The sequence below is a fragment of the Sciurus carolinensis genome, chromosome 5 (genome assembly GCF_902686445.1).
Source record: "Sciurus carolinensis chromosome 5, mSciCar1.2, whole genome shotgun sequence".
Taxonomy (NCBI): Eukaryota; Metazoa; Chordata; class Mammalia; order Rodentia; family Sciuridae; genus Sciurus; species Sciurus carolinensis.
In genome coordinates, this window is record NC_062217.1 from 124,529,297 (window position 1) to 124,541,712 (window position 12,416).

General features: G+C 40.1%; 1 protein-coding gene across 3 annotated transcripts in view; it reads right to left on the minus strand.

Moving 5' to 3' along the window:
* Positions 1–6,194, minus strand: part of Anxa7 (annexin A7) — a 33,797-nt gene extending 27,603 nt beyond the window's left edge. The window contains exon 1 of one of the 3 annotated variants that reach the window (XM_047554091.1): positions 6,117–6,194. The gene's annotated coding sequence lies outside the window, so the exon portion shown is untranslated. The remainder of the gene's footprint in view (positions 1–6,116) is intronic. The other 2 variants (XM_047554090.1, XM_047554093.1) reach the window with 2 other exon arrangements.
* Between the last annotated feature and the right edge of the window lie 6,222 nt (positions 6,195–12,416).

Genomic DNA, 12,416 nt, shown 5'->3' on the forward strand with positions numbered 1-12,416 from the left:
ATGGTGTAATTTATCTAAATTCAGAAATTTCATAAGAGTTGTTTCAGAATGTGAACAAAAGGGGTCAACATATAAGAAAGAAAAATAAAAGGTTCTAGTACAAAAATATACTTAGTAGAAGGGGAAAAAATGTTTCTGGGTATAAACAGAAAAAGTCTGTGATGAAACTCGGGATGGGATCCACGGTCATTGCCTGCTGGCTCTCCCTTCATGGGGATCTGAGCCACTTTGACCGTGGCCCCTCCTCCCTAGCCAATATCCACTGTAGGGTGTTTCCGCCTCTTGGCGTCACCAACCTCCTTGTCCACCATAAAATTCGACTCTAGACAGCCTTCCCTATACTGGCAGTGAGTCCTCAGAGCTCTTCTACGGTGGCCCTGAACTCTCTCTCTACAAAAGCCCCAGTGCCGGGTCAGGGTCTCCCTTGGCTTTGGCCACAAACCAGTCAGGGATGGTGACAACCCTCACTGAACCTTCTCTGGGGTCCTGAGAACTCTCAGCCATGGGTTCTGCCCAATCTAAATTCTCTGTGCCCCCCACCCGCTTGGCTGTCTCTATTTGACTCTAGATCTCAAATCTCGCAGGCTCATTTTCTATTGCAACACAGTCTAACACCAATGTAAGTTAGATATATCACTTAATGTTGTATAACAGGACCTGTTAGAGACTGATTTGCTTAAAGGTTAATATCCTGAAACCTGAAACATGAAAGCATTTTGCCACTTTGCCACACAAAAGGAAAGTTAAAAGCGCTCTCAGCCTTTCCTTGATTTATGTTTTGGATGTAATGTCATTGTGTTAACTAACATTCGCATAGACTCAGGAAACAATATATGTAAACTTCTTAAAATGACATTTAAGAAAGAGGCAAAAGGGGCTGGGGAGGTAGCTCAGTTGGTAGAGTGCTCGCCTTGCAAGCACAAGGCCCTGGGTTTGAGCCCCAGCACTGCAAAAAAAAAAAAAAAAAAAAAAAAAAAAAAGAAGAAGAAGAAAGAGGCAAAGATCAGTTTTAGAACTAGAACACTTTACCTAAGATTTGTGAAGAGCCCCGCCTTACCTGAGATAAGGCTCTGCCTCCCACCCTGCTCCATGTCAGAATGGCTCCAAAATAAGCCAGACTTCAGCTTATTTAAAGTTATATTCAAAAGATTGTTTTTTGTTATAAAATTACTGTGATTTCAAACAGGGGATATAATGTATAGCTCAGTCAAAATTCAACATATCTGTTACACAAACTAAATATTTTATTGTTAATTCCATTTTGTATTTTCCTTATAAACTCTATAACAGTTGCCCGATTAATGTTTTGCCAGAAGTACTACTTCAAGAACAAACAACCTAAATTAATTTGAGATAATAAGCCATCACCTTTAGGACAGATAATATAGACCCCAATTAAATAAAAGGGGGCAAATGACTGTAAAGTCATAAACATTAAAGCCCAGTACTCTTAACTTGTGACTGGTGAGATTGGCTTGCTGGATGTTTAAGATCAAGATTAACAAAAAAGGGCCAAGAAAACAGTATTTGGCTCTTGCCCTCTGAGTCAGTCTGAACCCAGGGAATAGGAGAGCTTCTCTAAGGAGCTTTGCAACTGGGCCACATGATCTTCCTATCAGGGAGATTAATGAGACCACTAAAGGATGAAAAGTCAATCAGTGTACCTGCTGCAAACAGGAAGGTCATTGAACTAGGGAGAAATCCCTAATGGTTCCAAAGGAAGCCACCTCAGCAAGGAGACCCTACCTAGCAAATGGCACTTAAGGAGCTAAGAAGCTGCTCTCAAGTTCTCCACAAGTAACCCCTGTGGGAACTCAGCTGACCCTTAACAGAAGATAGGAACAAGGTCAATTTGACCAGCTTGGTCTTAAACACCTAGTAAAAACAGTTATAACCAAAATACAGCCATAACTGGATTTAAAAGGAACAGTCATAACTGGATTTAAAAAGAAAGACAAGAGTTCCTTTATTGGAACTTAAGACCTACACTTGTATTATCCCCAAGAATAAGTAAGATTGGAGGCTACAAAAGAGATTCTTAGGCAGGAAACTGCCAGAGTCAGAAATTTTTGGAACTTTTAAGATCTACAGATCTTCCTAAACGGGATCATACCTGCTAAATTGCCTACAGAAGTTCCTACAAGATCAGATATACAAGTTCCGGAGCTGGTGGACACATAAGTTCAGCAACCAATCGGTCAATCAACTGCTTCTCCTTTAAGACTACCAGCACCTGACATCCAAAGCTGAAACCTATGATTCACTATTGTCACCTCCGTCTCCAAAAACACTTCTCCCACCTAAAGCCCTCCCTAAACCTTTTTTTTTTTTAACAGGAATGAAACTCTTCACCCCTAACCAGCAGGAAGAAGCTACAGAAAAAAGACCATTGTCCCAACTCCGGTATCTATAAAAATAAAGAGGGAGAAATACTGGCATCAGCTGCTGCCAGCATTCTGTTATCCCCACACCACTTTACAACCCAGATTGTCAGCCTGCGAACATCCTAGCCAGCCACTGGTCCAGATTGTCAGCCTGCAAACATTCTCATCAGTCGTTGGTCTGTTGTTATTAGCCCAATAACAACAACATTATTTCAGATTATAAATTTCCTACAATTAATTGCTTAAATAATTCTGGGTTCCAGCCTATTAGGAAGTAGAGAAAAATATTAATGCAATTTACACAATGATCTTTTTTCACTCTTCTTTTGTGATCAAAACTTTCTTACTCTTATTTTTTTATATACGGTAGGAACACCAAGAGTAATTCACCTTCAGAAGTCTTACTTAGATTGTTATTTTTGAAATTTGAAGGTTCTGCTTTCCTATGTTGAAGAATTATTTTCTTATTGCTATGTATGAAAAAAGTGATAAAACCTGTATTTTAATACTGATATGAAAAACATGAACTAAATATGTTCAATTCTTAATAACGTTTTAGACAACATCAGACCTAATAACAGAACTTTATCCCGCACACTTGAAATTTGTAAGCCTATAAATATTTTATTAACCTGACAATAATTTATATTTTGTTTTGGGTTTTTCCTTAGATCCTCATACACTAACATTTTGTAATTCTCTAGTTACAGAAATCCTGTCTGTACAGTCTACAACTACTATACCAACTCCATGTTAGTGCAAGTGTTCCAGGAAGAACTAAGAGATTCCTGGCCACCAGTATCCCATATTATGAAATGTGTATTATTAATGGCTCTCTCTTCTACATTATTTCCTATTGTAGGGGATGTCTGCACAACTTCTTTCATAGAAAATCAGTAAAGAATGATGAAAGATTTAAACGAGTTTTTAAAAGGTGCAGGCACAGACTGGCAAGAAAGTAGAACAGTGTCAGATACGAGACAAAAGGTAAAGTCTAACTGTGACAGATAATCACCAAAATAGAATAAGGGGCAGAACTCAGGGATATAGCTCAGTAGTAGAGCACATATTTAGCATGCTGAAGACCCTGGGTTAAATTCCAAGCACCACAAGGGGAAAAAAAAGCAATAGCCAAATCAGGAGGTCTTTCATACTGGTAAGGAATTAAATACTTATCATTTCCTACAGAACTACTCTTAACATCTCTTTATATGTCAACAGTGTTACTACTTAAATTACCTAATACTCCAGGGTAGAAAGTAACCCAGTATTTTTCTTAGCATGGCTTTGTTAACTAACTATTATTAGGTGAGTTGGCCCTTAAGCCTGAGATCATTCATCCCACATAATTTAACTAGTCTCTCTTTTTTGTATAATGTAGTGGACAAAAACAAGTGCTTCTCAAATTTTAGTATGTGTATGAATCACATGAGGATCTTGGATCTTGTTAAAATGCAGACTCAGGTTCTGCATTTCTAACAAAACTTCAATGTGATGCTGATGCTGCTGGTCTGTGAATCATACTTTGGTACCAAATAATGTTGGCATTTCTGGACTGATCATCAAGTTTTCTATATTTCAAAATACATGTTTTGGTGCTTTCCCCCAATATAGCCACAAATGATTTATATTTCTTTTACATTGAGGTGACCAACAAAGGTTGGGGATGTAGTTCAATGGGAAAGCACATATGCATGCAGGAGGTCCTTGGTTCAATCTAAAATATTTAAAAAAAACAGATGCTAAGTGAGTTTGACCTGATTTAAAATGTATGAAAGCCCATTTTGTAATAAGCACTGTCCTAGGTACAGATAAAAGATGGAGAAAAAAGTATCCAATCTTTTGAACATATAATATAGGAAAATGAGGTGTCTGTTATTACAGTGTCCTTTACAATATGCAGAATAGAACTAAAAATCTGCTAAACTGACCACTAGGCACAGTGGTTCACGCCTATAATCCCAGCAGCTTGGGGGACTGAGGAAGGAGAATCCAGAGTTCAAAGCCAGCCTCAGCAACAGCAAGGCGCTAGGCAACTCAGTGAGACACTGTCTCCAAAAAAAAAAAAAAAAAAAAAAAAAAAAGGGGGGGGGGTGGGCAGGGATGTGCTCAGTGGTAAAGTGCTTCTAGTTAAGAAAAAAGGCAGCTTTTCCATATATGAAACTGTCTCCAAAACGTAAGTGAAACAAAGGTGAAAAACTGCATAGGTAATTTGAAACCACATGTGTAAGAAATATACTATTTTCTTGTATACACATAGAATATCCCTGTAAGGGATACACAAGGAAGTAAAAAACAGTGACCACCTCCTGAGAGAAGCCCTCAGGGAGAAGGAAACTTACTTTTCAATGTCCTTTCCATCCCTTTTAAAATTGTGCAGTATCATCTAATCAAAAAGTAATCTAATCAAAAAGTAAACTTAAAAAGTTTTTGTAAAAATCTAAACAAATCCCAGGATGACTCAACAAATCACACAACTTTACCTAAGTGAATAAGACGACTCTGCTGGTGAACCAGTTTTTATTTTCCTTTTAACATTGCCTACCCTCAACTACTTTTAGTAAAGTAGAAAATCATTCTTGGTTCTCCAAACTATCTCCACCCAGTGAGTCAGCTGGTAAAAGGGTGGGTCTTACAATGGGAGTCTCATAGATGGCATGCAGCCCAGGAACACAGGAGGCAGCTGCTGCAAATTTAGGAAAAAAAAAAAAAAAAAAAAAAAAACAGGAAGGGTAACTGAAGTTGGGCAACATCAGATACAATTTTCCAAAACCTGCCTCTAGGTCTGGAAGGATCATTTAAATTCGTCAGTAATCTGGATAAAGAATGTGGAAAGATGGCTGGTCTTCTGCATGGACAGGAGGGAACTAAAAGATGGCTTAAGTCTGCAGTAACCAAAATTATCACTTCTGCCTATCTAGTGCTTGAAAAACCTTTCCTGAGAAGTAGTTCACTACACTCAGAATGTAATTAAGACAGATTACTTAATGAAGTTAGCTCGCTATCAGCTGGCAATTACAGAGTTTAAAGATAGTCGAGAGATAACAACGTCTTTTTATTTCTTTCCCCCTTATAGTGGACAGCACCCATCTCCCTCTGCACCTTGGTTTTCTTGGGAAGTGTTCTCAAAGGACGGGCTGGTATCAGCACACGTCTGCTGTTGGTCTCAATGAAGAGGAATCAAATCTGGAATGCTACTTAGAATAGTTTCCAAATATCGTAAACCTGACCCAGAGTACAAATCTCAGGTTTTTGAATTCTGTCTTAAGCACAGTACAAAATTTCCCGTTTCCCTAAATTTGCTGTGTCACCAGTAAGTCTAGTCATCAGCCATATCTGACTTTCAGTGCCGCTCGCTGGTCTCCCTACTTGGCCTCCCTTAAGGTGGCTTCAGCAGGACATCCTCTGACCTCAGTCTCCCACTTGTGGTCTACCTGCCCGAGGGCAGGGCGTCACTGTCCTAGGATTGCCGCACAGACTAGTGGCACAGAATCAACCAACAGGATTTCCCCGTCTTCCCGCACGCCCCGCCGGCCTCCCAAGTACACCCCACCCCGACGCGACCCCGCCCTGTAGCCCCGGTTCCGAGTCGCCACCACCCAAAGGCCCACCCGGCTTCTCCGCCGGCGCAGGACCCCACCGTTTCCCAGACGGCCGGCGCCACAGCGGGCGGAAGGCGAGGCGACCCAGGCAAGAGAAAGGGCGGAAAGGGGAGAGCGTGCTGTTGCTCACCTGAACAGGAGCAGCGTCAGCGCCCAACCCGCTGGCGCGCAAGATGGAGCCGGGGAGGGCCGGAGAGGGCCGGAGAGGGCCGGGGAGGGCGGGGCACCGGCAGCCTCGCGAGCCCGTTAGGATCGCTGCCGCCGCCGCCTGGACCGCCCCTGGGTCGAGAGGGCGGTGCCTATGCGGGCTCTGCCTCCCACCCGCTTCGTAGCTCCACCTGCGAGAAAAGACGCTTTCCTCAGGTGGCCCAGCCGGTTTTATCACCGGTCTCGATCCTAAAGTACCTGCTCCCATCCCTTTTGTGCTTCTTAAAGTTACTGAGGAAGTTGTACGATTCTGAATCTTGGGGCACCCCGGAGCCCCTGTAGTGGTTAGCAGCAGAGAGGGGCGGAGAATGCGAGGCTGGAGCAGCCTCTCTGTCGCCTAAATGCCATCTTCCAGATATCTTAGGGGGATAGAGACGGCATTTATTAGCCTCCTGTGAAATTAATCAGTATTTACTTGGAATTCTGGATAGTCGGAACTGGAGATGTGCTGCTAATGGAAGCCACTTCTTGGTGTTTTTTTTTGTTTTTTTTTTTTTTTTTGTTTGTTTGTTTTTTTTTTGCGGTGCTGGGCATTGAACCCAGGGCCTTGTGCTTGCGAGGTAGGCACTCTACCAACTGAGCCACATCCCCAGCCCTGGACACCACTTCTGAAGGGAGTTGTTAGGTGATTCTAGGCTGTCCACCCACTAGAGCATAAATACACACTAAAACATTGGAGACGATTCCAAGATGAGTATATTAAACTCACAAAGGAATTGGTAGTCCAGAGCAAAAACCAGTCAGTGCTTCTCAGAGTACGGCCTCCAGACCAGGAACATTACCTGGAAACTTTTTAGGTAAAAATGCAAATTACTGGGCTCCACCCTAGAGCTACTGAATCTGAAAGAGGCCCCAATTAGTGACCTAACTCCCACCATTGTGTCTTTCTGACCTGTTATTTTCTGAGTTATTCTTTCCCTCAGTTTATCTTCAATTTCAAGATAACAAGTCTGAGAGATAAATAACTTGTGAGGGAATGGAAACTACCCCCCTCACCAGTATTGGCCATTTCCTTGCCCCCACAAGACTACAGGACCAGATGTGGGATAAAGATCAACAATTCAGAGTCTGACCAAGATTACTAACTATGCAAACCCCCTAGATTCTTGCCTTTGATCCTTCCCTGTATAACCCTGAAGCTATTGTTGACATCCCAAAGAAAGTACTTAGATATGTCTTCTTGTGCAGCTGCACCATCTATTTTTTTTTTTTTTTTTTCATTTGGTTTTTTCAGGCTAGGGGCCAGGTTTGGTCTATTAGTCCCCTCAGAAACAGACCTTTGGCAGAGACTAGTAATAAACCAAACTCCCAGGAAGTGACCAACAATCTGTTTTAACAAACCATCAGGTCTGATGTTTCTGATGCAGATTTGAGAACCTTTGTTATCCTGGGTACAAAAGTGGTTAGAGGGCCCCTCTGAAATTAAGAAAAACTTCCTCATCAGGACTGTAATCCCAGAGGTTTGGGAGGCTGAAACAGGAAGATCACAAGTTCAAAGCCAGCCTCGGATATTTAGTAAGGCCCTAAGCAGCTTGGCAAGACCCTGTCTCAAAATAAAATATAAAATGGGCTGGGGATGTGGCTTAGAGGTTAAATGCTCCTGGGTTCAATCCCTGGTACCCAACACAAACAAAACACAACTTCCTCATACTAAATATAAGCCTAGCAAAGCCAAGAAAGCTGAAAACAAAAATTGCCCCTACCCTCACCTAACACTGCCCCTACCCTGGCTAAATCTGCATATGGGCATTTCCTGCCTTTTGTCCCATTTTGCACCCTCTTTCTTTTTTTTTTTGCAGTGCTGGGGATTGAACCCAGGGCCTTGTGCTTGCGGGACAGGCACTCTACCAACTGAGCTATATCCCCAGCCCCACATACCCCCCTCTTCAGGTTGACTGAATCTGTGTGTATACATATGTATCACCTGGCTTTTGCTTTTGTTCAGATAAATTATAACTGCTTCTGTGGGACCTGTGGGGAGAAGCAATCTAGCTGCTGTTCCACTGCAAAACACTCATTTTAACAACTTCTTTTTTGGCCTATTTCTTACAGGGGCGTGCAGCCAAATCCAGCCAGCTGGTTTCCAGGCAGGGTCCCTGGGCTAGGCTGCTAAGAAAATACTCAGGACTTAGATTGGCAAGAAAATAGGTTTAATCAAAACCAACTTTTAAGAAAGATAGAGGAAACTTTTTGACTCAAATCACCATCTTCAGGATGCTCTTGGGTGAGGAAAGCTTTTATAAGAGGCAAAGTGGGACAAAAGGCAGGAAATATACATAAGCAAGTTTACTTAACCTGAAATCCTGTCATTCTCAGCTTCCTTGGTGTCTGTCCTTAGCATTTTTAATTTTCAGTGTGAGGAAGTTAAAATAATTTGGAGCTTTAATTTCAAAAGGTGCTGTTTCAAATCCACAGAAAAACAAGTTATCAGGAAGTTGCCCTTAATTTCAGATGGCGTCTGTTTCACCATCAACCTATTACTCTGCATGGTTTTCTACCTAAAAGCTTCCTCATGGGGGTGAAACACTAGAAATACTTAGGTGCCTCCTCTATAACACCCAAGCTGTAACAACCAAAAATGTCTCCAGATTGCTAAGTATCTCCTGGGGGACAAAATTTACTATTCTAAATTTCTGTACAAAAATTATGTCCACTTAAAACCAGACTCTAACAGAGAGGGGTTTGTTAACAAAGTTCTTGCCAAAGACCTGGCTCTGGAGGGTCCTAACAGACCAGGCCTGGTCACTAGCCCCACAAGTCCCCAATAAGGAAAAAAAATTGATGGTGAAGCAGGAAATGAGTTTATTCTTTGTGTGGCCACAAAAGAAGACAGATCTAAGTACTTTCTTTGGGATGTCAACAATATCTTCGGGTTTATATAGGGAAGGATCAAATCTTCAAGATTAAATCTTGAAATTGAGATTTCATGTGGAACGAACAAAGTTTATTTGTCTCCCAAATGGGTAAAATGGCAAGTACTTAAGGCTGATTACTGCCAGATTTAACAATGGTAAACAAAACTGCATATCCTGGGTACCCAGCATTAATTCCCCAATTTCCACCATTTGTTTACCTGCCCCAGAGACCTCCAGAATTGAGGAAATCCCTGAAAAGCCTGTCCTTACACCTCTGTTAACTCTACTCCTTTGGTGAGCTGATCCCCACCCCTCCCTCTGCCTTAATTATCATCATAAGAGAATATTTTCCAAACCTGTTATTTCCAACCCACTTTTCTGCACTGCAGACTGGAATATCCCTATAGTTTGTTCCAAATACTCCCCTTGGTTTCCCATTTCATCCTTCCAATTGGTCCTTCTTTCCTGGCATGCCTAGAGATCCTTTCTTCATGATTCCTCCTCTGAAAAGCACTGCCTACCTTTAAACAACTATTCATCTATTTAGTTCAAAGGTTGCCCATCTCCTCCTTTACCCCTACTTCCCTTGGGTAAATTTAATTGTTCCCTTTTTTTTTTCTTAACACAACTAGACCTTTTATAGTTGTCCATCATGGCACATTTAACAGTGGAATCAGAACATGTGCATTTAACTTACCTTTATTAACCTCATAAACTTGGGAGAGGAAAAAAAAAAACAACCCACTTCCGAAGTCCATGATATGCTCAAGTTCATGTGAAACAGATCATGTTGCTTCTCCTAATGTGTACAGCCCTCTGTTAGAGTCTTGTGTTTAACGGCACAATTTTTTGTTTAAAATTTTAAAATAGTAATTTTTGTCCCCTAGGAGACCCTTAGCAGTGTCTGGAGACATTTTGGGTTGTCACAGCTGAGGGGATGGGGAGGAAGTTCTAGCATCTAATAGGTAGAGGTCAGGGAAGATATTAGGAATCCTACATTGTTGTAGAATGCTCCTAAACCTCCTATAATTCCTACAAAAAATTCTTTGGCTTCAAATGTCAATGGTGCTGAGGTTAAGAACCCCTTAGTCAAAGTGATCTTTCTAAAAATAAACTGGGTCCTATTATTCTCTATTAAACTCCATTATTAGCTTTCCACTGAAACTAGAACAAAATCCAGGCTCCTGACCATAGTCTATTACATTCTAAATAATCTGGCCCCTATCTTTCTCCTTTTACCTTTCAACCATCTTTCTCAATGACTACACTCTAGTTATAGTGGACTTCTGTCCATACATATCTAATTTGTACCTAAACACACCAGATTCTTAAGACCTTTGCACTTCCTATTGCTTCTACTCAGAATGTTCTCCAGTGTACACCATCTCAAATGTCAGATTCTCAGAGATGCTCTCTTAACAATATAGCATTAGCACCTATATCACCAACACTACTACCAGCAGTGTAAATCTATAATCATTATGTTACTTACTTTATAGCATTGAAAATCAGCATCCAAAATTGGGTTTACCTTTACCATTTATCACTCACACTAGAATGTAACCTCCCCGAAAACAGGATATCTTGATTTAGTAACAATTGTTCAATAATTGACCACTAAAATCTAATCTGTTTAATCTGTTGATTAAACAGAAAAACTGGCTCTGATAGAGAGGACCTATACTGGTGGTATCCTAGAGGATTTTCTTTCTTTCTTTCTTTCTTTTCAGTTATAGATGGACACAATATTTTGTTTATTTTTTTGTGGTGCTGAGGATCAAACTCAATAACTCTCAAGTGCCAAGCAAGTGCTTTACCACTGAGCCACAACCCCAGCCCCCAGGGATTTTCAATGGTAGTTTTGAATGTCATTTTTTCCACTCCATATGCTGACGTGAGAAAACAAAACTCTCATATTATCTTTTCTTGTGTTAGTCTCCTATTAAACTAGGCAAAAGTTTAAGTGCAGAAGTCAACTAAAATCCTCAGTTTTTAGAATGAAGCTAGGCATTTAAACTTTTTTGTATTACCACCATTCTACCAAGTTGGAAAATTTTCCATGACCTGTTACTGTGTAATTTGATATATCATTCCTTATCCATCACAATCAGGAGCAAAATCCTACAGATTTTATTTTCATGTTTTATCTACGAAGTATCACTATCTATTTTACTTTACTTGTTATAGCTAGAAATTATTTCTTCCTTTCCATGCCCACTGCTATCACCTTAGCTCACACTGACCTGCATTCTCTCTTGTCTGAACCACAACAATGTGTCCCAATTGGTTTTTTCCATTACCAAACTTAGTACTGCCAGTCTAATCATGTTTCTAAGAAAATTTCAAAGTGATACGTATTTAATAATAACTACTAACAACTACATACTATTTGCTAGCCAGTGTTAAGCACTTGAATTACTTTCTCATCTTTTACATCCTCTAAGAATTACAAAAAAAAAATGGGGAGGTGTAACAGCTTTATTGAAATATAATTTATATATGGAAAGTATAAAATTCAATGATATTTAATATATTCAAAGAACTGTGCATCCATCACTACAATCAAATTTAGAATGGTTACATCACTCCAAAAAGAAACCTCATACTCTCTACCATAACAAAACTCCCATCTTACCTATTGATATGTAGACATTAATTTTCTGACTTCTTAGAGAATTATGTCTACAAATGTACTCATACAATATGTGTTCTTTTGTGACTGGCTTCTTCTTTCATAATATTTTCAAGGTTCATTATGTTGCAGCATGAATCAGTACTTTATTCCTTTTTATGGCTAAGGAGTATTTCTTTGTATGGACCACATCTTACTTATCCATTTAAAAGATGATCATTATGAATTATGATATTATTATGAGCAATACTGCTATGAATATTCAGGTATATACATATTTTTTTCATTTCTCATGGTTCCAGACCGATGATTAGAATACTAGGATTAAATGGTAACTCACTGTTTAACTTTCTGAGGAATGGCCAAACTGTTTTACAAAATACCTGAACCATTTTGCACTCCCCTCAGCAGTGTATGAAGGTCCCAATTTCCCTACATCCTCATTAAACCTGTAACTGTTTTATTATAGCCATTGTAGGAGATGTGACTTGTATCTCATTGTGTGTATGCGGTGGTGTTTTAGTGCTAAGGATTAAATTTAGGGACTCATATATAATATACCCTACCAATGAGCTACCCTCCAGCCCCTCATTGGCATTTTGACTTGTATTTCCTAATGACTCATGACATTGGGCATCTTTCATATGCCATTTGTTTATCTTCTTTGATGAAATGTCTGTTCGGTTTATTTGTCCAATTTTTTAAAAATATTTTTTAGTTGTAGATGGACACAGTA